Source organism: Sinocyclocheilus anshuiensis, unplaced genomic scaffold, assembly GCF_001515605.1.
Source record: "Sinocyclocheilus anshuiensis isolate Anshui unplaced genomic scaffold, SAMN03320099.WGS_v1.1 scaffold931, whole genome shotgun sequence".
In the NCBI taxonomy this organism is placed as follows: domain Eukaryota; kingdom Metazoa; phylum Chordata; class Actinopteri; order Cypriniformes; family Cyprinidae; genus Sinocyclocheilus; species Sinocyclocheilus anshuiensis.
The window spans coordinates 160,919-186,592 of NW_015544187.1; the positions used below are offsets into that span (position 1 = coordinate 160,919).

General features: G+C 37.3%; 1 pseudogene; it reads left to right on the forward strand.

Moving 5' to 3' along the window:
* LOC107696485 (sickle tail protein homolog) overlaps positions 1-25,674 on the forward strand; it is a 106,966-nt pseudogene that overhangs the window by 20,887 nt on the left and 60,405 nt on the right.

Genomic DNA, 25,674 nt, shown 5'->3' on the forward strand with positions numbered 1-25,674 from the left:
TGTATACCTTTAATTATAAACCAGGCTTAAAATACACTCAATTACATGTTTTAAATGTTAATATTAAATATTGAATAATAATAATAATAACATTCCCTTTATTAAATTGTCTTTTCTTTTAATATATATTTTGGGCTTTTTTATTTTTATTTTTACTTTTATTCAATAGGACAGTTTGCAGCTGTCACGATTGCCTACGGAAGGGAACAAGGAACGCAGGAGAATCACAATCCACAGTCTTTTAATATCCAAAACAGGGAATACATGTAGCACCAGTGTTGGGGGTAACGCATTACAAGTAACGCAAGTTACGTAATCAGATTACTTTTTTCAAGTAACTACTGAAGTAACGCATTACTTTTTAATTTAGAAGGAAATATCTGAGTTACTTTTTCAAATAAGTAACGCTAGTTACTTTGTTTCCCTTGACTGACAGCTCTCATGTTGCCATGTTGAGAAAAATGGGGAGTAAGTGCAGAGGCGTTGTGTGCGCTGTGATGTTACTGTAGTTCTAGATTAAATATGAACATTATTTACTCTTCTCACTGCACAAAAACAGATTCAGTATTCCTCAAAATGAATAAAAACAGTCAAATGCAAACTCAGAATATTATATAAACCTGCAATAATTGTTCAATAATATTAATATGTTCAATAATATTAAATACATATTAATATTAAATAAGACCTTCGATGATCTAATTCAACCATACTAATAAGCAAAAATGACACACTTGTTTCATTTTTGTTATTGCTGAATAATGTTGAACTTTCTTCTCCTGCGTCATATTCTTCATGCAATTTGTTTGAGCTGCGCCCTCTACTGTACAGACGTGAATTTGCATTTCCTTCAGCCTGAAGCATATTAATTTCACTTCTGTTGTGAAAAGGGCTTTTACATTTGTAAAAGAAGAACTTTTTATCTTAAAAACAAACAAGCAAGCCCTGCCCAGATTTAAAAAGTAACTAAAAAGTAACGTAACGCATTACTTTCCATAAAAAGTAACTAAGTAACGTAATTAATTACTTTTTTAGGGAGTAAGAATACTTTTTTAAGTATTGTAATGCATTACTTTTAAAAGTAACTTTCCCCAACACTGTGTAGCACAATGGATGATAGACACCAGACAAAGGAAACACGGAACAGAACACTCTTTATATACTTGACGAGGAGATGACGAGACACACCTGGGAGCAATGAACAATTAACATGAGGGAGAAACTAGGTAAGGGCAGGCACATGGGGTGAAAAACACACAGACAGAGTCCAGGGGCGTGACAACAGCACTATGCTACATCATTCAACACTTTATATACAATACAAGTACTGACTGTAAGTTAAGGAGAATTAATCTGCATACATATTATGTTCCTAAACAGACAGACCCACATGGCTGTCAGATCACCAACAAGAATTAAACATATTGTGTGCTTTAGACAGTTCTCTGCCTGTTTGCTCTCAGCTTGTCTTGTGCTTGTTCTTGACTACCACCATCTTGACTTAACCCTCCAGCTCTCTGTAGTGTGTGGTGTGTTTTTTGAATGATGATGTGAAGAGAGAGTGTGTGAGAGAGTGAGAGGTAAAATAGTTGTCATCTGTGTATGTTTACAGGTTTGTTTTTGTCAGCAGATTCTAATTCATCTGAGCCCTCTTGCTGTCAGTTTGCACTTCTAAGCCCTCTACCATATTAATTTTTCATGACACTCAATGATTTATCTCATATAGTGAGAATAAATTGGATAGTCTGTTTTAGCAGGCATATTCTGTATTACTGGACAGAAAGGGCCTGTATGAAAGTATAGAGTGTGTACGTATGTTGTGGGGTGTGTGTTCAGGTGGGTAAATTTTGGCAAGGAAGAACTGATTTGGTTTGAAGAACAGAATTTGGCAGATGCTACAACCCAGTTTGCATATTTATACCATACACTAAAATCATGACCGTTTTATTTTATTTCATTTTATTTATTTATTTATTGTACTGTAGCTGACAACACACTCACATTGTGTGTTGTGTTTGCGGAAGCACACGAGTGTACCATATACGAGCGCCTCTTGACATCCACATGACTTTGTATCCGGGCTTAAGTGTGTGTGTGTGTGTTTGTTTTAGTATGTGCATGAGTGTTTGGGGGCAGGGCTGAGGTTGTCAGCGTCTGCTGAGTGTTCTAAGTTTTGCAGATAACCAAGGACAGTTATGTCTTTTCCTCTATTTACCATCCACCTTTCATTCCTTCTTCACTCCTCCCCTCTTTTAGTTCATCTGCCAATGACTGAGTTGAACATGCACACCCTCATACTCGCACATACATACATAAACAATCCAGACATGGGCTCTGTTCCAAAACGTAAGGAGCTTATTGTTAAGTGAGGCACTGAAATTTTTTACCAAAACACCAAAACCAAAAGTTTAAGTTTTCAATAAAAAAAAAAAAAGTGTAATTTAATTTGGGCAATTGGATAAATTAACTTGATATGCTGTTCAAAATATCATGTTTACAGGTGATAAACCACTCGTAGAAAAATAATTTGGCAATGACCCACCTCTCGATACTTCAGCTGAACAAATATTACATATTGCTACTCTAAAATCATTTTTGGAGATGGTGAAGTTTCTACAGACTTCTGACATATTTACCTGTTGTAACTGATCCATGTTGAAACAGTCAAAACGTGTCATCAGAAAAGTGCTAACTGTTTCTTTCCATGACTATTTTGGCAGATTTTTTTTTTTCTACCCGGTATTTTAGGTTGCTAAAATTTAAGTGCATCACTAGTATTGTGCATTTATCTTATCAACATGCTAACAAACAATTATTGAAATCAATTTCAGCTTGAGTCTCATGCTGTTTATGCAGCACATGGACATGCCCCCTAAGTAAAGCAATCCAAATTGCTCAATAATGATATTCCATGACAGTTAGAGTCTTAGAAGACAGCTGACTATGTAGCCAGTATGCAATGCTCATTAGGGTTTGGGACAAATCTGTTGTGTGTTTGGAGATGTTTTGTTGTGCTCACTTAAGACCTCACTGAAGACTGAAACCTGGCTCTGATTCTAACAGAAAACTGAGGGATTTTGAGAGGAAGCTCTAAATTCACAGATGCATGCACACATGTGGCCCTCAAGTTTGTGTCGCAGGGGGCTCCATAGCAGGAAGTCCTCCACATGTTTTGCTTTAGCTTAAGGGATTCTCTCTCACTCACTTCACTCTTCATCAGTGGCTCTTTCTTTCTCTCTGTCACACATCTCCTTTTCTTTTCTTCTCTAAGTTCTCCATTCCCCTCTTTTTCTTCTTGCAATGAGGTGATCCAGGCTCGAGGGTGTGCCAAGAGAATTACAAAAACCACATTCATCACGACACACAATCGAAAACACACACACACACACACACACACACACAACACGTCCTGTCTAAACAATGCTCCTTGGCTGAGTCTGGGGGAGTGATTTGAGTTGGTGTAAAGGGACAGCACAGGAAGTGTCAGCAATAGAGGGAGTTGAAGGGTTTGGAGAACAGGAGCAGTCTTACAGCGAGGAAAAAACTTTCCCTGCCACAGCAGCAGACGGAGCGGGTCTCAATCTCTCTTGCTCCCTTGTTCACGCTTCGGTTGTTGTTTGGATGTATGATCCTGGACAGGTCAAATAGGGTGAGTAACACAACCTCTCTATTTCTCTTTCTCCATACTTAAAGGGATATTTGAAACATCGTTCAGTTCCACTTCTCCACTGTAGCATATTAAAAACCTTTTTTCCCTCTAAGTTTTTATTGAGACATGTTTAGAGCGTAATTAAAACACAAATGTCGACTCCACAGCCGAACCTCTGCATTCTTAGTGCCATATCCATTACTTTTACAATTCAGCAAGTTTATAGTCTTCCTCCTCTTGCGTTTATTCAGTCTGGTTTATAGTCTACTATGTTTCTTATATTTTATCATCATATATAAGGGAAGGTTGTGGAGGCATTTGTGCATAGTGAGGGCCTCTGAAATGTTTTGGGAAACATTTGACATGCATCATGGTCAACTCTTTTTGTAGATTGTTCTTAGACCCAATACAATTTTGTTTAGGTGTGAAACCTTTTCATGTGCACCAGGTGCCTTCGATTCTTTCTCCTTCAGAAAGGAAAGTTTAGTTTGACCAAACATGGCATCATTGCGGTTTTCGTGTTTACTTGGAGAGCAATGACTCATCTATCATTGAGAACTCTATCTATCATTGTGCAACCACAGAACTGTGGTTTTACAGCATGCACACAAATATACAAACATATTGTTTGTGACAACGCATTCCCGTTGAGAATTCCCTCTTACCACCCTGTTGCCATTCCATTGTAACCCATCATTGGCCTTCATGATTATTTACACTTCTTTCCGTAGATTTGTAAACATGTTTTATGACCATCTCAGGAGATCGCGTTCCACGCCTGTCAGTTGCAAATTATTCAGATGCCGTTGACTTTATTTATAATCAAGTGAAATCTGAACTCATTGGTTTCAGAGTAATGTCCGCAGCCAAGAATTCTTCTGGGTTATGACAACTTTTCCGAGTTTCTCCCTCCATGGTGTTTAAGTAGATTTGCATCTGGAGGTCTTGGGCTGCGTCCCATGCATGTCTGGGAGGAGTATCAAAGCTTTTATCTCAAAGTTGTTTGTCCAGAGATGCTGGATATAAATTTGAGTAAGATTCAGTAGTGCTGAGAGCTGGAACTTTAGTTTTAGGATGAGGAAGCTTCTGGATCTGTGTTCGAGCATGAGTGTGGTTCTTGGGAATCAGAAGCCAGGGAATGAGGCAATGTAATAGATTCTTAACTGTTGGACAGAGGATGTTACCTATTCGGCACTTCTGAGTTTTTCTGTCCTTGCAGCAGCCTGCTAAAGCAAGCGCTCAACCAGCAGATGCTCAAGTTCTTATGCTCACTTCACTAGCAGGTCATTTCATTTTGTATTTCCCACCCCAGCTATCTTGTTCTAAAGTGGTATAACTTACCATTATGGTCAATTTCAGTTGTTTTTATGAGTAGTATTTTGGGTGACAGTATAGTCGTTAATTACCCTTAGTGCCAATAGGATAGGTCCACTAGGGGATAATGGGATTGCATTGTCTTCTAAGGGGCCTTTAGGTTAAGTTCCCTACTCAAAAGACCATCTTAGACCAGCAGATTTATGCTTGCAAGATTCTGGTCTAGCTAGCTGACTTGCAATACTGGTCTTTTCAATAGGGTTGTGAGTCTGGAGCCTGAGGACCAGAAGAGTGAACGTGCCATGCCATGTGAATCTCACAAGCCAGACTATCAGTATGCAGCATATTCTGGCCAAGAACTGCAGCACATGTCCAGCTGTCTGATCAACATGTAATACTGTTTTTAATGTGATGTCTATGGGTCTGATATCGAAGTATTACCACGATTATAGATTGATGTGCAACTGCTCATTTGAATATGCAGACACTGATGCAGCTGTCTTTGTGCAAGGAAGCACTCAATAGCTGGGTTACCGTCCATATAATTTTATGTAAATCTTGGGATACTGCACAGAAAATACGATATAGAAACACCAACATGTGAATAAAATGTGCATAAACGTGCTCACTTGAAGTAGATGAATATTCTATATAGTAAAAAGACTTTATATAATATAAATTCATAGATGCTCATTAAAAAAGCAGTGTGACTAAATAAATACATATCTATTTCCTTGGGGGTTTTTTTTGTCTTGAACACATGGGATGGAAACCTTTGCTCCATTTTTGTCACATAAATGAAATTAACAACTTGGATGTGAATGGAGCTATTGTAGCAGCCTGGTAAACTTTTATGGACTGATAAAAACGTATGCATCCAGACTCAAATAAACTGCCTAGTGGCCAACCAGACAGATTAGAACCGGTGGATTTTGCCAACACTTGCTTTTTTTTTGTATAATTTGTGATGTACAGGCTGTCAGAATCTGAAACTAATGCCATGATAGCATGCTGCAGTGATACTAACACTTTTGGTTGAAATGACCTGAAATATACTATAGTCATTTTAGCTGCTGTTCGTGGAATAAAACACAATGTCAAAATGTTGTCGGCTTTTGATAGAGCCATTTTATCCTACATTGTCCAATACTTTCCAGGAATGCCTCTCACTGTGTGTTCCCACCCAAGTTTTCCTGCAGAACATTCGGCAATTTTTGAGAGTAAGGCAAGACAATGATGTCATAGCGAAAATCACTGAACCATCTGATGAAACAGCTGCCTCAATTTAGATGGACTTAACCTTTTACTCTCAGCAGAGTGCTTATTTTCCTTATGCCTTTGCTCTTCAATTCGGCACAAGATATCAGCGTGTTTCCTCTGTTCTTGAGCTCTGTACAACTGCACCTGCAGCACCATCTCAGTAGTCTTCATCCATCAGTTCTCCATTAATTATTAATCCTTTCTGAGAGCACATGCGCCTTTTATACAAGCCTCACCGAGAGATATGAACTAATCGCTAATTGAATCGCCCTCATTTAACAAACTTCCTCAAAGTTTCCTCGACACTTATCTAATCCTGCTCTTTCAAAATGGGAAAGTACTACTTTCTAGTCGTGCAGTAAAAAGGCAAATCTTTTTCTCTTTGATGAAAACCCTGCAAGTGTTTAGACTTTACAGAATGAAGCTGAAGTCTTTACAGAATTTGTAGTGTTTAGAAGAGGCTGGCCTGATCGTAATAGTGGTCAGTAACTCCACAAGTTACACTTCGAAAAGGAATCTAGGTAACACTTTACAATAAGGTTCCATTAGTTAATGTTAGTTAATGTATTAACTAACAATAACGAACCATGAACAGTACATTTATTACAGTATTTATTAATCTTTGTTAATATTAATGACAATACAGTCGTTCATTGTTAGTTCATGTTAATTCACAGTGCATTAACTAATGTTAACAAACACAACTTTTGATTTTAATAAGGCATTAATAAATGTTTAATTAACATTAACTAAGATTAATAAATGCTGTAGAAGTATTGTTCATTCTTAGTTCATGTTAACTAAAGCAGTTAACTAATGTTAACTAATGAACCTTATTGTAAGATGTTACCGGAATCTATTTACATAGGAAGACGCTCACTTGAATAGAACCTCTATAAAGCCATCTTTCCCTCGTTTATAATTATGTTATCATTCGTAATTTTTGCTTCAGAACCCCATATTTTTTACTCTCTCATCTTGAAGCTGAAGGGTATATTTATGTGCCACCACCGTCTCAAATCAAAATAGCAAAAATACTAATTGTTTTCACACAGGTTTTCCAAACACTCCCCATTGGCTGTACAAACAGTAGCCCCACCCAAAGCTCACACTATTGGTTGAACTGTTGCTATGCTGGGCAGGTCGGAATTCTCAAACAAACAGCAATGTTTTTGTTGCACCACTGTTTACACTTTTCAGTAGAGTCAACCTACAAATGGTTAACTTTCAGTTTTTTCTGCATATTAAGTAACAAAAATAAGTCTTGTTAATCAGTAATCTGCCCCTGTAATCATAATTTGTGTGAACAGGAATAAAAGTGGTGATTTACTTCCACTAGTGGTTATTTTAGCTGAAAACTGCAGTTAACTATGTAAAAGTAGGCTATGTGTTTAGAGTTTTGCAAACATGTAGATGGAGGCATTTTTTCCAATGAGCCTATGTTGAAAACATTACATACTTAAGTTTTAAATTCTCTCTCTCGCTTGAGGAAGGGCAGGAAAATGACAGCTCACCACTGCTATTACCTCACGGCATGGTGAGGAATGAGGCTTCCCACAACTTACATAAGCCTGACCTGCTGGCTTGCTTGGCCTGTGTAGGGGTTCTTAAGGCCTTTTTTATAGTTTGCCACATAAAGAAGGGAATGTTGGATGAATGGATGGTCTTTGTTTTTGCTCTTTTATGATCTGAATACAGAGCCCAGACTGGTGTCCTTACATCAGCCATCCATGGTTTGTCTGTATGCCTTGCAGTGAGACTGATTATCCCATGAAGTAAAACGCAATTCCCTGTTGCGACATGGAATATCAAAAGTTTAAAGACAAATCCTGAGAGACTGGGGTTACGTATTTGCTTATTTGTTCTGTGTAACAGCTTACTTAAATGTAAACTACTGTGGTTGCTTGTTAGCTTGCTCTGTCAAAAACACATGGGGGATAATGTGCAGATGGCTGGTCATTATTGGAAAAATAAATGTGGCAGGGTGATCTGGATCCCGATGTGATGCTGTGGAATAAATGCATGTATATTAAATATTGATCTGAGTTATTATTTTATGTGAGAGTAGAGAATATGGAGTCATAGGAGACATTAAACTGGCAGCTATGTTGGAAATTGGTTTCCTTGGGCGGTCAGTTATACAGTTTAGCAGTCATTATACAAAAATATCCAACTGCAGAATACTGTGACCAATCAGAATCGAGTATTCCAAGGCAGCCGTATAATAAGTACTTAAATGGTCACACAGGAACATGGATCTTAAGCAATGATTAGCCATAACTGAATCAACACAGTAGTTTTCAAAATGGGGAAGGTGTTGCTGAGGGGTCTGTGGAAAATCTGAGAAAAAAAAAGCTAAATGTATTTTGCAAGTAAAAAAAAAATTAAATTAAATTAAATTAAATTAATAATAATAATAATAATAAACTAAATGATGAAAAAGATGACAATTTATATGGAATTTATATGGTATATTTTCTTGCAATGATTGCTTTTTACTTTAGTACACTGACAAATGAATAACCTTACAATTTAATTTTGGAAACAAGTTGTCTTTTTAATATCAAGCATTAAAAAGTTTGCAAATCCCTTGCTTAAACTGAAATATAGAGTCAGCATTTTCTTCAAAGCATCAAAGTATAGTCTTCTGAGACTCATGGAATCAGCCATGTGCCCTCTTCTCTGTACCAATCACATCCCCACAGGTAGTAATGCATGGGGAAACCTGTGCTATTTTTCTCAGATTAGCCTGTAACCCACAGGCACCCCATTGCCATGGGAACCACTGAGGCAATCAAGAGCAGATCACCTACAAATGGTACCAAGCCTGAAAGAGAGGCAGCAGATATTTCACTGACGCCAGACTGGAGGCTGCTATCACTGCAGTCCAAGACAGATTTAACAAAAAATTGGTGCATAACTCATCCTGCACTGTTTGTGCTACGGACATGAATGATGCCTCAAAACATGCGTCTTGCTGAGTTAGAGGTGTGCTATAACTTTGATGTGATTGGACAGGAATTTGGCCTGGAATTGTGGAAAATTCCTAAAGATTTACTTTGAAGTAGTGACCCAAGCCATGTCTACAGGCTAGTATATCATACCTGGATGGGCCTTTTTGACTTGTGCAACCACCTAGCAAGCCCCACAACATTGGATGGGGACAGGGGGGTAAAAACCTCCTTCCAGGGGATTCCACCTTGGTCAATTCTGTGGGAAAACAATGGACTTGGCAACACTGTATGCTAGCAATGCTTATGTTCTTCATTAAATGTAAAATCTAGTCCAAAAAAATACAGTACATCACCATTCAAATGTTTGAGGTCAGTAAGATTCTTTAATATTTGAAGTCTTGTATGCACAGCAAAGCTGCATTCAGTTGATCAAAAAACAGTAAAAATAGTAAGATTGTGAAATTGTTTGTGAAACTGAAGCTGAATTATCAGCATCCATTACTCCAGTCTTCAGTGTCACATGACTCTTCAGAAATCATTCTAATATGCTGCTTTGGTGCTCAAGAAATACATTATATTATATTATATTATATTATATTATATTATATTAGTAATTTAAATACATACATAACAAATAACACCAAAAAGTTCTTGAAGTCATTCCTTGTCTCCTCTAAGGAAACACAGAGTGAAAAAAGTCAGTTATTCCATAATTTTTTGAGGGTTTATGGAACATTCATATAATCCCTTAGAGTGTCCCCACTTTCATCTTATAATTACAGATTCATCAGCCATGTGCTTTTCATCCCAGCTGGACACGAGCATGTGTGTGAGAGAGAGTTAAAGTGTTGAGTAGTTAATTATGTTTGGTCCTTAGTAAGTCTTTGGGTATTAAACTTGGCTAATCTTAATAAGAATGGATGAAATCCCTCTAACTCCTAACAGTCAGAACCTTTTTTCATGCTTTTATGTCATCTCACTTGGTCTCTGTCTCTCGTTCTTTTTTCCTCATTTATCTGCGCTAACCATATGCTAATGACACCTTATCTTTTTCCACTTTATAATCAGCTGTTAGCACGAATGTACAAAATTGCACTGCACGGATTGGTCTTAATTCAACAGATGAATTTTTTATGTCTGCATCGAGGGCAATTTCACTGGAAAAGGCTTACTGGCTGCTAGGAAGGATATGATTTTCCATAAGGCCTATTTGGCTGTGGTTACATGATTATTCGTTTTCATGCGACTGGAATGTGTCTGAGCCATAAATATGTTTGCAGGCAACTGAATGAACTAGGTGAAACTTGACATGCAGGAATAGATTAATGCATCTGGCCAGCTACTAGACACTGAAGCGAAGGATCGCAAAATCACTTTAAAGTAACATCTTTATTATTTTTGTGACCTCTGGTCTCTGTTTCTGTGCCAGAGCCTCTGATACGCTCTGATAAGTGAGTCTAGCTAGATGGAGTGGAAAAAATAAATAGTTGAAAGCCACTTTGGATTTGTTTATCCAGTGATGAAACTTCCTTCTCTGGAAATATAACAGACTTCAGTTATGGACAGACCAAAAAAAATATAGGGATGCTTGATATTTCTGAACCATATTGGTTCATATGAGATCAATTTTCTTGTCTAATTATTTTTTTTTAAAGATTTGGTCTAATTATTTTAAATTCATGCTCATTTGTTTAGACAAAATAGTATAGAATATTAATATCAATAGAATTTTAATATAATTAAATATAATACATTTAATATAATTTAATTAAGTTTTGATGTTTTCAAATATAACTTTAATATAGTATATAACATTAACACCAGAAAATAATATATACTTCTTAATAACTTTTATATAATAAAAATATATTATTTATGGGTTATCGGCCATACCATGAAAATAAATATCAAATCAGATTTTTTTAATATCAGGTCATCCTAAGAAAATGTGATCAAGTTATAAGTGTGTTGCATGTGTTATTCTTTTTCTTAAAAATAAAACTTTTACAATTGTTCTTTGTAGCATCTTGGTTCTTTATTCTTTGTGGAACCCAAAACAATTATTCTATTCTACTCTTCCGTTTAAAAACCTTTTCATTTCTAATCAGAACCTTTTATTTTAGAGATTGTTGGTTGTAACTGGAGAGAAAAAACAAGTATTAAACTAAGCAGAAAAATGATTGTTGCAGTGACCAATCACAAATCATTACTAGAATCACAGCTTTCAATTTGGAAAATAGCTTTTATGGTTATGACATATGAGAAAAGAATATGTAGACATATTTTCTGTCTTAACTCCAAAAGCACTATTACCTTTTTCATCTGTTGTTCTTCAAATCTTCAGGTAGAGTTTTATAATGTGTTTTGATTTGACTCTGACAGGGGGATGATGGGAAAACGTGTTAGTAAAGGCAGAACATCTTTTCCACACCTCTCCCCTGTCCACCCCATTCTTTTACACACGCCGCACTTGTCATTTTTCACACTGAGAGCTTTTCCTGGCAGCTGCTGCATGTGATGAGTGGACATGCATCTTTACCTCTCCTCCTTCCTGTCTGTTATTCCTCTACTTCAGTGGTTTGAAATGGATGGAAGCAAATGTTTTAGAGAGTCACGATGAAGCAGATCAGCAGGAGCAAACAGATGCTTTAAAGAGAAAAAAAACAGTGCTTGCAGTGTTCATTTTGTTATGTAGCAAATAGAAATAGGGAAAAGCATGAATGCATATATTCACAAAAACCTTTCACACATGCTTATGTATTAACCATTCAAGTCACTTCTTCTTCTTCGGTCTTCCAACATCTCAGTCTTAAGGTCACGCAATATTCCGAATGTGTTTTGAATGGAAGGAAAAGGGAGAGCCTCAGGAAAATGTCAACAATGGAAGTAGCAGCGGGACACATAGCGAGTCCTCCACCCCATTCCCTGCCTGCTCCTCGGATATTTTTCCTGCATTCCACCAATAGTCCCCATTCCTCAAATGGAAGCTTACCTCCCCTCTTCCTCTTCCAAACCCAGAATTCAGCTCACTCTTTAGTTCAGCAGTGGACAAACAACAATTTGGCACATTTTCCAATACCAACCAGTGACCTTGTCACAGTGCATAAAGCACTCATGTTGTACAGTAATGAAATGTGTATTGTTTTGAAATGATTAATAGAAGCAGGGTTGTTTTTTATAAATGTGTTGTGGGATATTTTGTAGTGTTGCATATTAGAGAATGGTGACACATTGTGTGTTTAATTGTAAGCGTGTGTGTTTTGACTACAGACTTTAGACTCAAACTGTTCTTCTTAGCTGTTTCTTCATTAATTGACATCAGGCTCATGGCATTCATTACACACACCCAATGGCTCACAGAGTTTTGGGAGCACACACCCCATGAACACAGACACACATATCCAAAAACAAGCCCTGGAAGTAATATTTCCTCCTAAGTAATTCGATATACACTTTCAAAAGAAAGAAAGAAATACTTTTATTCAGCAAGGATGCATTAATTTGATCACAAGTGACAGTAAAGACATTTAAAATATTACGAAAGATTTCTATTTGAAATCAATGCTGTTCTATTGAACTTTCTATTCGACAATAATCCTGATGGTTTCCACAAAAATATTAATCGGCACAACTATTTTCAACATTGATAATAATAAGAAATGTTTCTTGAGCAGTAAATCAGAATAATTTCTGAAGGATCATGCGACACTGAAGACTGGAGTAATGGCTGCTGAAAATTCAGCTTTGCCATCACAGGAATAAATTGCATATTCGAATAGAAAACTGTTATTTTAAATTGTTAGAATATTTCACAATATTACTGTTTTTGGTATTTTTGACCAAATACATTATTCTGATCCCAAACGTCTGAACGATCCAGATTACAAAACTCTTCGTGAGAATGATTCATACATGAGTTAAACTGGTTGTCGAATTCATCTGGAGAGGATTGCCAGTGCTGAAAAACGTAATTGTCGATCTGTTTGTATGAATATATTGTTAGTTGTGTAATTTTAATGATATTTTAATTATGCGTTTATGGTGTTTTTGAGTCCATTTTGAGGCTTGAATTGCAATGACCATCCAAAGCATCTCTGTTTGTGTTTAACGGAAGTATTCGGAATTGATCAGATCTCTTTCTGAGAAGATTCTGTTTGATGTCATAAAGAGAATGATGCTTTGTAGTTGGTTATGTAGTAAATCTGTTTTTGTAACTCCTAATCTTGTGATGATGTTGACATTTGTGTTAATCAGATTTGTATCACATGGGCATTAAAGGATGATGTGCATCTAGTGGGACACTTAATCTGGATTGTGAGAAACTGGATCAGGGTTAAATAGGACAGGAATCCGGATTGGGGACAGTGATCTAAAGCCTGTAGCGCAGGGCTGTCCAAACTCGGTCCTGGAGGGCCGGTGTCCTGCAGAGTTTAGCTCCAACCCTAATTAAACACACCTGAACCAGCTAATCAAGTGCTTACTAGGCATAGAAACTTCCAGTCAGGTGTGTTGAGGCAAGTTGGAGCTAAACTCTGCAGGACACCGGCCCTCCAGGACCGAGTTTGGACAGCCCTGCTGTAGCGCTTGGTCATTCTTTCACACTAATGTAAGTCACATTAGCGTGAAAGAATGACCAAGCGCTACATTCATGCAAACCCTGACTACCCTCGAATGCTTTTGTGTCACACAAACAATGTCTTAGCCCTGTGATCTTGTATATGTGTGTGTGTGTGTAGCTGGGGTCCTGCTGCATTACAGCACTGACATGCCTCAGTGCTGATGACATAGTCCAACAGGGAGGCGGCCTAGAAGGCATGATGTCATAGACAGCGAATCAGATCATTTCCTGCAGCCTTCATCCATTAGAGAAATTACTGTTTTTTTGTTTTGTTTTTGTTTTTTGTATATCTTCACCCTCGTCGTTCTTCGATTCTTAGCCCTCCATCCTTCTTGCATCCCATCTTTTTAACCTCACTGCTTTCTCCACTTCGTATCATTCCCTTCCTTTTTCTGTAATGTGATATTTTGTGCCCCTATACCAGTTTTCCCCAGTCTGCTCTGGTTCTGGCTGGAACATAATTCTAATTCTGCCATTATCAATTTGCTTTTTTCTCTCTCTGATTAATACTGTGAATTGGATGCATCAAAGTTTTTAAACTGCTCGTGCATTGTGTTATTCAACAGTTTATGATGTAGCTCAGTAGTTTAAGGATGTGTGTGCAAAGCTGGAAGACATTCTGATGTGACAACTAAAGAAATCACTTTGCCAGATGCATGTGCATGTTGTGAACAAGACACTAGAGGGCGCCAGAGTCGTATCGAGAAAATTAACAATGTAGATGTGCAGCAGCCCCAAACGTATGTGAGCACTTAAGGCATGGATATTTTGAATGTTGGTAACCAAACAGTTTCTTTCCCATTGCTCTATATATACTAGAAGTCAATATGTAAACTGGTTGGTTACTACACTCTAAAAAATGCTGGGTTAAATACAACCCAGTGCTGGGTAAAATAGGGACAGACCCAGCAATTGGGCTGTTTTGACCCAGCGGTTGGGTTAAATGTTTAACCCAACCTTCTGGGTAGTAACCCAACCACTGGGTCAAAACAACTCAATTGCTGGGTTTGTCCCTATTTTACCCAGCACTGGGTTGTATTTAACCCAGCATTTTTTAGAGTGTAGCATTCTTCAAAACATATTCTTTTGTTTTCCATAAGAAAGTCATAAAGGTTTGGAGCATGATGGTTAATTTTGATGGCAGAATCTTCTTTTTAGTGTTGACTATCCCTTTAGGGCACACTTGAAAAAAAAACTGCATTAGATAGCAAAATATCGATAGACAAATTTTCGAGCAAAATAGCACGCTTTTTGATTGAAAAGTTGCTAGGTGTAAATTATAAAACAATAGGCTAACTAACATCCATGCATTTTTAATTTTTTATGTACTTGAAGAGGCCACTATGCGATCAAGCTAGTTTTTCCTTGGTCACATAAAGCCATGTTCCCTTTTTTTCATAGTCACTCAGTCATTAGTCATGACTGTTAAAAGCTGGTATGTTCTCTGTTGGAGTGTGTATTAGTGTTTCTAACCGCTGTCTTGGATGATATCAGTGTATTGGGGTCTGTAGTGCTGCTCTGTGTGGGAAACAGTTTCTGTAGGCTGCAGTAATTGAAGCTGGAAAGACTTTGTGTACACAGTGAGGAAATGAAAGGGAGACTTTGAGATGTTTTCACTTGTGTGATGTCAAATTATTACATTGAATCATGATTTATGAGATGAATAGCAGTGTGTATTTGTGGGTTTTAATGTGTCTCTGCACTATATAGTCTGCCCCCTGATGGTTTGCCCCTGCACCATATTGTGTCATGGTGCAATAGCTGTCAGATTCTGCAGTCTCGTATCCCTTTGATTTTTTCTTTTTGTTTATCTAGGAAAGAGCGCATACTTTAGAGGTCGCTTTAGAGTCAGGGGTGTGATGAAGGTGTGACAGCGGGCACAGTGCCATGGGCCAGTTCGGTCATCATTTACTCACCCCATGATTTATGACTTTCTATCTTCTGTGGTTCACAAAAGTAGATGTTTTGAAGAATGTTCACACTTCTCTTTTACATACAACTAAATTATATAGAGACAAAAGACTGTCAAGCTCTAGAAAGTATGAAAAAGAACCAAAATGGTCAAACTGCTAAATACTATTTCGTTGTTGTGAATAAATGACCCTTTATTTCTCTATAGTACAAGCAAAGACACTACTAAGACCTACTATTTATGTATTCAACCAAACCAGCAAATAACATAATCATCATCATCATCATTTAAAAATCATTGCCTTTATTATTGTTGTTGTTGTTGTTGTAACACTTTATAATAACTAAATACCTAAATTAAATATTACTTTAATATACACTAATAATGAGTTAAGGCTAATCAAAAACTAACCTTAGCTACGACATGAGTGCTATTAATTAATGTATGAATAATCTTGACTACATGTTTGTTAGTTAATGTATTAATTAACACTTTGGTGTTAGTTTTTACACATTAATTCATATGACTCATGTGACTCATAGTTAAGGTTAGTTCTTGATTAGTACATGCCTTAACTCATCATTAGCTCGTATTGAAGTAATTTATATGTATATAAGTATATGAATAATTAAGTGCTGTTATTGTAAAGTGTTGCCACAAATGGTTTGCTTCATGTCATTCTAACCTTATTGTTCCCGTAAGAGCGGACGGCGTCATTTGTAAAGTGTATGTGCAAGGCTTCCGGTCTCATTCGTTTCTAGCTATTTTTAGCTGTACAAAACAGCTCGTTTTGCTTGAAACTGGTGCAAAACTGGTGTGTCTTACCCTATTATTTTAATGCATTATCTTAATTATTAACACAGTGGTTTGTAGTGCAAACAGTGTTACTGTTTACTGCACTTTGTTATTCTTCTCGCAGAAAATGGCTTACATCTGCATTGAAAATAAGGTGGATACTAAAAATGTATAGTGAATAGTGCATAAAGCAGCTTCTGAAGCCCCCAGAATTTACCTAAACATCTAGATGTGACCAGGTGGGACAGTGCCAGTTTAATTTTAATGGGTGAGACAGAATGAAGAGAGTGAGACAGTGGAGTGCAGTCATGTCTGAATAAGAGCACTGACATTTGAAGGTGCTTATCTCGCTTTAGTGCAGTGAATGGATTCTAATCACATTTTAATAAAGCCATTTCAGCAGTGTTATATTAAAACATAAATTGCAATTTGACAAAGCCCATGAACAGAATGAAGAATCTGGACTGAGATAAGAACGGTGTGTGTGTGTCTGTGTTCAACAGACTGTATTCAGTCCCTTATTGTCTATATCTCTGGTGAGACAGACAGCTGTATCCCTGCCAGGACAGACTCCTGTTAAATCTCAGCTGACAGATAGACAGCATGACTTTGGCCGCTTGCTGAACTATACAATATAACCATGATGTAGCACTTCCACTTTATCTCCTTCATTTCTCCTGTCTCTTTCTTTTTTCTGTTTCTCTCTATCTCTCTCAAACACTTTGGATGTCTCTTCTCCAGCTGTGTGTGGAATGATCCATGAGTTCATTCTGCCAAATATAATCGAGATGCAATTCTCATAGCTCGGGCTGGTGTGTGTGTGTGTGTGTGTGTGTGCGTGCGTGCGTGTGTGTGTGTGTGTGAGAGCAGCTGTACACAGGCGGCTCCCTCTTCTCTTCTCTTCAGGGTGCCACAAGCCCCTCTGTTGGCAGGGCGACCGTTGACACGGAGACAACGAGCTAACAGCCAAGAGCTTCTTTATTCACTTTATTAAGGGGAAGGGTCAGTCGTGGCCAACTGCGTGGAACTCACATATTCAAACGGTCATGTAATATGCATATGCAAACAAAACCCTAAAACGACATACTACGACAAATATAAATTATAATTTAGATCAAAAACTTTTAAGAATACACTCTTCTCACTTCTAATCAAGAAAATGAATTAGTGCGCTTCACTTTGTGATAGAGTTCCCTCTTGTGGTCACTTCCAAAACAACCATGCAGATAAGAGGGTCAGACAGACAGACAGACAGATAGACAGACAGATAGACAGACAGACAGACAGATAGACAGATAGATAGATAGATAGATAGATAGATAGATAGATATTACTAAAAAACTATTATACTCATAGTGCACCAAGATAAGATTCTAGGTGACATTTTTATTCCTTGTGCCCTTTTTAGAGCACTAGGTCAGGATTTTTAGCCTTATACAAATGATGGCACTACAGTACAGTGGATGAATAAAACCATAATCTGATAATGAAAGACAAGCTTTGAGCAGACTGAACTCTGACACTTTTATCCTTCTGCTCCTCTGCTTGCAGATCAAAAGAGCACGTCCACTGTAAACAAATACTGGAGGCTGAAAGCGGAACTCTTCTTGTGAGAGAGGCAAAAATGTCACCAGGCTGCATTGTGGCACCATTACAGCATCACAATGTCCTTTATTTACAGTAGAATACTCTTATTAAACAAATCAGGTCACATATGCAGGAACTAAAACAGTAACACACTTTCTATACTTCACACCTGTTTTACAGATGCCTATAAATGTGTGTGTATGTGTAAAGGTCTGGAGGTTGTAAACTTTAAGAAGGAAAAACATCTGCTCTCTTTTACGGCACCAAAGTCTGTAGTCTCTAGTGGTCAACCAATATGACTGATTGCAGTTACAATGGCAACATATATAATACAATTTTTCATTTGTTAAATAAATCATATATATATATATATATATATATATACCGCTCAAAAGTTTGGGATCAGTAAGACTTGTAATGTTTTTTAAAGAAGTCTCTTATGCTCATCAAGAGCAATAATGGTTTCTATTTTAATATATTTTAAAATATTATTTATTTCTGTGATGAAAAGCTGAATTTCCATCAGCCATTACTCCAGTATAAAGTGTCACATGATCCTTCAGAAATCATTCTGATATGCTGTGTGTCTTCTGCCTTGGGCTTGCTGCTGGCTGATGGAACAAGATCATGGGAACTTGTCGGAACAGAGCAATTCAGATTGAATCTGGATTACAAGTTGATAAAGGAGATAAGAACAGATTCTGCCTGAAGGCCCCTTCTATTTTTTGTATCGTTTTAAGGGTTGATCAGTCTCATTGGCTGAATGTGCCGCCCAGCATTGTGATTAGGGGAGATGACGCAAAGTGTCACACCTGTATCATATTATTGTATGTTTGAATGCTTTCATAATCTGATTAAAGTTAATTATTCAAGTAAAAGATGATGATGTAGATGAGGATTTCTTCCTGCCACCCAAACCCTGAAGCTCATTCTAAAAAGTGACAGTGATTGACAGCTGGAATCAGCCACCCAGAATGCCTCAGGGTTTGGAGGATCTTTAAATGGGCTTATTAGTGGTGTAGAGAAAGTAAACAATCTGTAGAGAATTGTGTGTGTGTGTGTGTACCTGGTATTTATCACGTTATGGGGACCAAATGTCCCCACAAGGATAGTAATACTAATAAATTTTGACCTTGTGGGGACATTTTTGAGGTCCCCATGAGGAAACAAGCTTATAAATCATACAGAATGAGTTTTTTTGAGAAAGTAAAAATGCACAAAGTTTCCTGTAAGGGGTAGGTTTAGGGGTAGGGTTGGTGTAGGGCAATAGCACATACAGTTTGTACCGTATAAAAACCATTACGCCTATGGAATGTCCCCATAAAACATGGAAACACAAAATGCGTGTGTGTGTGTGTGCAATTAGCACCACCAAATGGAATTGCAAAGATAATGATTGTTTCCTGAACACTCCCCAAGTCAAAAAATATAAAATAAATAATGATAAAAAAAAAACATTACAACTTTACAAGTCAAAATTAATTTGATTTTAGTTTATTAAATATACTTTTTGAACACAAATTAATATTAGGATTATCATATTTTGGAGAATTCAGTTTTGTGAGGTGTGCGTAAAATTATGTGTGTATGATGTCAAATTGTGTGCAAGATTCACTTAATCATTCAATTAAATGGCACTATCATCCCTTAGTCAGTCACTGTCTGCAGTTACACAATATCTCCAGCCACACAAAAGAGCTCTGTCCAACCAGAGAGAGGGGGGATAGAGAGAGATGTACATTGTTTTTAGAGAGAGGAGATGTAAGTTTATGAGTGGTAGCACACAGATACACGTTCCTCCATAAATCCATTACTGAGCACAACCCTACACAACTGACCCCAAACGAACCAGGACACACACACACACACACACACACATACACATACACATCTCTTTACTAAAGACACATGCCCTGTTCGGTTTACAGCCCCGTGTCAGACCATTGTGTCCTGTGACCAGGAATTGCAAGTTCAAGGAGGTGAAGAGGACTGGAATGAAAATAAAAAGTGTTTTTACAGGGGATAGAGCGAGGGATGTGGTTATACTTCCTTAGCATTGTTCAGTGTGAGTTTTTTATCGGAAGATGAGGATTGTGTGGTTTGGAAGATGAGAATTGTGCTGTTTAGGCTTGTGGTTCGGGGAAAAGTAAGCAATGGGGAATATGTGTGATGAGGAAGAGCTTAATCAACATCTTGCAGAAGGTCACTGGTGCTTTGGTAGGAGTGAGAGGAACTGATGACAGTCATGGCTGGCTGTCCAGAAAGTATCATGTTTTATGATGCAAAGTTTGGTCAGTTGTGGGTATTTTGGGCTTGTAATAATTGGACGACTTTTATGAAGTTGATAGGTTGGCTTTGGTTTTTTCAAAATGGGAGGATGACTAAAAGAGTTTGGTTAATGTCCTCAGTGACTCCATTGGATGTTTGTGATGCACTGTAATAGGGTCATTCTATGAAATAATGTATTTAAAATACATTATTTGTATGATTTGAAAAATTGCAGTTAGACAAATAATGTGTTTAGTTAAGAAAATGCATTGTGGCATATCAAGCTAAATTTAATTGTTGCATATTCTTCTGATTCTAACACTTCTTAAAGCGTTTCAAGCTAGATCAACCAAACCTGGCACAAACATTTGGGTTGGTCTGATCATGTTGCTGTATCTTTTCTAACTGATCCAACTCATGAAATTCTAACAGACTTCCAAATAGGCCAAAATTCCCATAGACTTACATCAGCGGACTGCTCAAATGGGACTCCATCTGTCAAAGATTTTTAATGTAATCTGTCTCTAGATTATGCCTATCAACATGTTAGCAACAAGTTAAAGCATTCTAGCAATGCTTTGATAGCTACATGCTAACAATGCCTATCAAGATTCTAAAACATGCAAGCAACATGTTAAAGCATATACATTACCTAAAAATGACAAAATATAAGACAATATGGTTAGAAAGGAGACTTTAACTTGAAGAGTTCACTTTACATTGGATATTTTTAGAAATACACATTTTCAGTGTTTTGTTGGGTGAAAAACTGATGCAAGATACAGTAGTACAACCTCTCGAATGAACTGTACTTCTGTTTCTCATAGGCATGTCAAATAAAACATGGCGTCTATACCCTGACGTGAGGAATAGTGTTTAGTTAACAAATCAACAATATAAGACAATACGACAAGAGCGTACAAGAGGTTCTTTCCTTTCCATGTGTTATGCATTAGTTTTCATCTGTCTGCCTGAGCTGACTGAACTATTATGAATTACACACTGCATGCGTCCACACAAAGACATAAATATTCTTATGCCTCTTTGATGTAATGACAGACTTGAATAGGATTATAGAAGATATTTTAAACATTTTAAAATACCCTTCACTGAATAATCTACTTGTTGTGAAACTGTGGAGCAGCCGCCCACATTCAGCTGTTGGACTGGATAACAGTTCTCTCACAATCACATCACATTAGACACACTTTCAGGCAAAAAAGCAGGAGTATTTGACTTTTATATGCAGCAACAGGAAAAATTTTGCACAAATATGGTACAAGCATACAACTAGTTATGTTTTAAAGTAATAAAGGCACAAATGCAATTTTCTTTACACAAAGAAGCGTTAGACAAACTGTTATATATATATATATATATATATATATATATATATATATTATAGCATTAAAAGTACCTCGTTTTAAACACATGAGAAATCTGTAAACTCTAACTATTCAACCCTGTTACCAAAGTTTTTTTTTTTTTAAAGGATCATAATTTTTTTTCTTTAATTTATGAGAAATATTTTATCGATTAAAGTTCAATAATTAGTAACCAACATTCGGTGCCACGTTACATATTCTGTACTTGTTAATAACCTAAATTAGGATAAAAATGTAACCCTGTTACTTGCAACCCTGTTAACGTAATATATTTTATTTAAGTGTTATGTTAATTTAATGTCAATAGACCTTAGTCAGTGTAGCGCCATATTTAATTTTTGATAGGAAAGAAAATGAGGCTGAGAGTGATAAAAGTAGACTACGTTCAATGGACTGTACTGACAAAAGGTTTTTCTGAAAAAAAAAAAAGAAGTGGTAGACAAAAACTTCATAAAACAGTTCTGTACAAATTGCAAACCTCATACACTGTTTACAACTTCCTGATACCATTTTCTGAAGGGTTAAGCTCTTCCTTTCACTGACCTTTTGTTGGAAAAGAGCAAAATATTGACAAAAGTTCTTACTTTATTTTGTCAAAAATAAATACCTTAAAGAGCCTAACATACAGTGAGAACATTGTGAGAAAATGTGAATGAGAGAAGGAGAGAGGAAGTTTGGATCTAGCACCTGTTGGCGAGGGCCCCTCACTAAGCTTTACATGGGAACATTAACGTCACTGTCACCTTTTTAGGTCTGGGAATGAGGACACACACACACACACACACACACAGACACACGCACACTCAGCATGCAGCGGCGTGTTTTCAATTGGCAAGTTTCTAGAGTTGATCACAAGAGTCAGGAGTAATCCAGACTCCATTAAACTGCTAAAGTATCTTTCACTCATGTGAGAGGCTGTGGAATCTGGCCAACAGCTGCTCTCCACAGACAGTCTCTTAAATCCAGTGTCTATAGGGTCATTGTATTGGAGAGCATGGCAGAACTTGGGAAAGAGAATAGGACAGACCTGTCTGGGGAAGGTAAGGGCTCCATGACGCTGATGTAGACGTGATAAAGCAAGGATGCAATGACAGGGTTGAATGTTTGTTGTATGTACAGGATTTCTTGATTTTCTTGTTGACTTTGAGATTGTGTGTACAAGTGTTTGTGTGTATAGCTTAGCAGTTATAAATAGAGCTGATAGATTGCTGTCCTGTGACACTACGCATATGGGGGAGGAGGATGGGTTTCAGGATTTCTCAACCTTACACTTTTACGCTTTGGGAGATTTATTTATCTTTTAATGAGCTTTTATGGTATACAACAGAGCGTTGCACTAAAGTGAACGTTAGCCTACTATTTCTCACCTTATATATGAAGTAAACAATGAATCCCAATTGGGCCATATCTCAACTCCGTTTAAGTGCCTGTTATTGAGAAAAAATGCCCATGTTAGGTACAAACATCTGTGTGCCAGCTTCACATAGGGGGGCAATACATCAGAGAGGCAGGCCATTCCCAACAGTAGTTTCGCTGACAGTCTTTTTTCCTCTGCACTTCTGCGATTCCTTTAGTGCCCATGAGACTAACTAAATATGACTGAATGTTTTTGTGTTACTTCAGCATTCAGTTTTATTCCATTCTAAGAAAGTGTATCTACCGTTTCAAATTATATGTTGATGTGTGTGTCTTGTTGGTGTGTGTGTCACATTTGATATAAGTAAACATTCAGTGCTAGAGTGTTGCGCACATTTAGCTTTGTTAGGACATGTTTGCTTCTTTTGGCTTTTGGAAACTTAAGCTTGGGGATGATCAAACTGACATCTTTATTTAATAAATCTTGTCCCGACAGCTCCATCTGAGAATAATCTGTCTGACATCTGTAAAAGTTTATTTAGCATGTGTGTTTGTACGTGTATGAGGTCCACAAGGAAACATTCTCATATTTTCCCACTTTTCTCTAATCATTCCATTGTATCTCTGTCTTTTTTCCATAGAACCTCTGAAGGGGAATCTAAAGGTGACTTCCAGTGAAGACGCTGAGCACCTGACCCGTAAACAGCAGGTTGTCTCCGCTAACAGCCCTGGTAACCGCTGTGAGGCCAAATCCAGCCGCGCAGGGGTTCTACGAAGACACACGGTGGGCGGAGCGCGCAGCTCACAGGAGATCCTGGCCATGCAGCCATCCGATATGGATAAAAAACGAGAGGCCTTTTTGGAACATCTGAAGCAGAAATACCCACACCACGCCTCCGCCATCATGGGCCACCAGGACAGACTCCGAGAACAGGTGAAGACCACTGTCAATACTGTTTGTTGTGCCAATGTAGGCTCCAAAATCCAGAATTTGTCCACTAATGTATCTGAACTAGGTATGTGAAGCAGATTTGTGGAAATAGGTGTATTTAGCATCATAAACAAAGTTGAATGACAGATGAATGAGGCTAAATCATACACTCTAAAAAATGCTGGGTTGTTTCAACCCAACTTTGGGTCAAATATGGACTAACCCAACTTTTGGGTTAAAAATTTAATGTAAAAATGTATCCCAACGGTTGGGTTAGTCTATATTTGACCCAATGTTGGGTTGAAACAACCCAGCATTTTTTAGAGTGTACATGTGATATTATACACTTTTAGAAAAAAAGGTACAAAGGCTGTCACTGGGGCGGTACCTTTTCAAAAAGTACACTTTTGTACGTTTTAGGTACTAATATGCACACTTTAGGTACTAATATGTACCTTTAAGGTACCAATATGGACTCTTTAGGTACAAAGGTGTGCCTTTTGAAAAGGTACCGCCTGAGTAACAGCTTTTGTACCTTTTTTATGAGAGTGTAGCCACCTATGCAATACTTTCTACAGAAATTTGAAGGCTTATAAAAACTCTAACATGCATTTATAATCAAGAAAAGATGTGACTGTTGGCATTAAAATTACATTATATATATATGAGCATAAAAGTCACATGACTGAAACAGATGAATAAAAATAGTGCTGTGTTATGTGCAATACAAATATGCAACATTGCAATAACGGGAAAATAATTACAAATATTTATATGATCATTAACCAGTGGCTGAATGGAGACTGCTGCAGTTTTATTGCCTGCAGGTAGTAGCTGGAAGAAACATTAAAACTGAAAATTATAGTAAGAGCCACTGAATTTATCTAATTGTTGTAACAGTGTCTTGTGTATGTGTTATCTATTGATCTTCAGTAGGTCAGCCAAAGGTTGCCCACAGGTTTTCTTTGTTCCGGATCTTGAGGTCTGTGTGACCTGGTGGCTTTAAATATCTGATAGAGACCATACAGTGAAGAAAAGAGGTAGTCTCTCAAAAAACACCAATGAAAAATGAGCGGTTTCTGCAGTGAATGACGCATTTCTCAATATGAAACCATATTCAATGTGTGTATTCAATATGAGATTCAGTGTCCTTACACTGCACATTCTTCAGTAATGACCACAGGGATCACCTCTCAGCAGACTCATAATATTAGCTCCATTCATTAAATGCTAAATTATTGTTATATTAAAAAGCTGGATACTGAAAAAGCTGGATATTATTTCTCGCCGTGACCCCAAAACCAACCAAACTCTAGAGCCCCAGTGTACTTAAAAAGGTTGTAAATAGATTGACCTCTCAGTCTGAACAGGTGGAGGTTTGTTTTATATTTTTCCCCTTTGGCCGAAAGAATCCATTTTCAGTGCTTGTGCCCAGCCGTTGTTGCCTGCGGTGAGAACTGAAGTCTGTGCCATATATCATACTGACACATTTTTGTTGCCATGCCCTAAAATGTCCATTTTCTGTTCGGTTTCACACTCAAGTCAGAATGTTTAGGAAAAGTGACAAAGAAAAGTTTAGCACTGACCAGATCTTAATGTACACTATATACAGTACTGGTCAGAAGTTTGGGATAATTAGGATTTT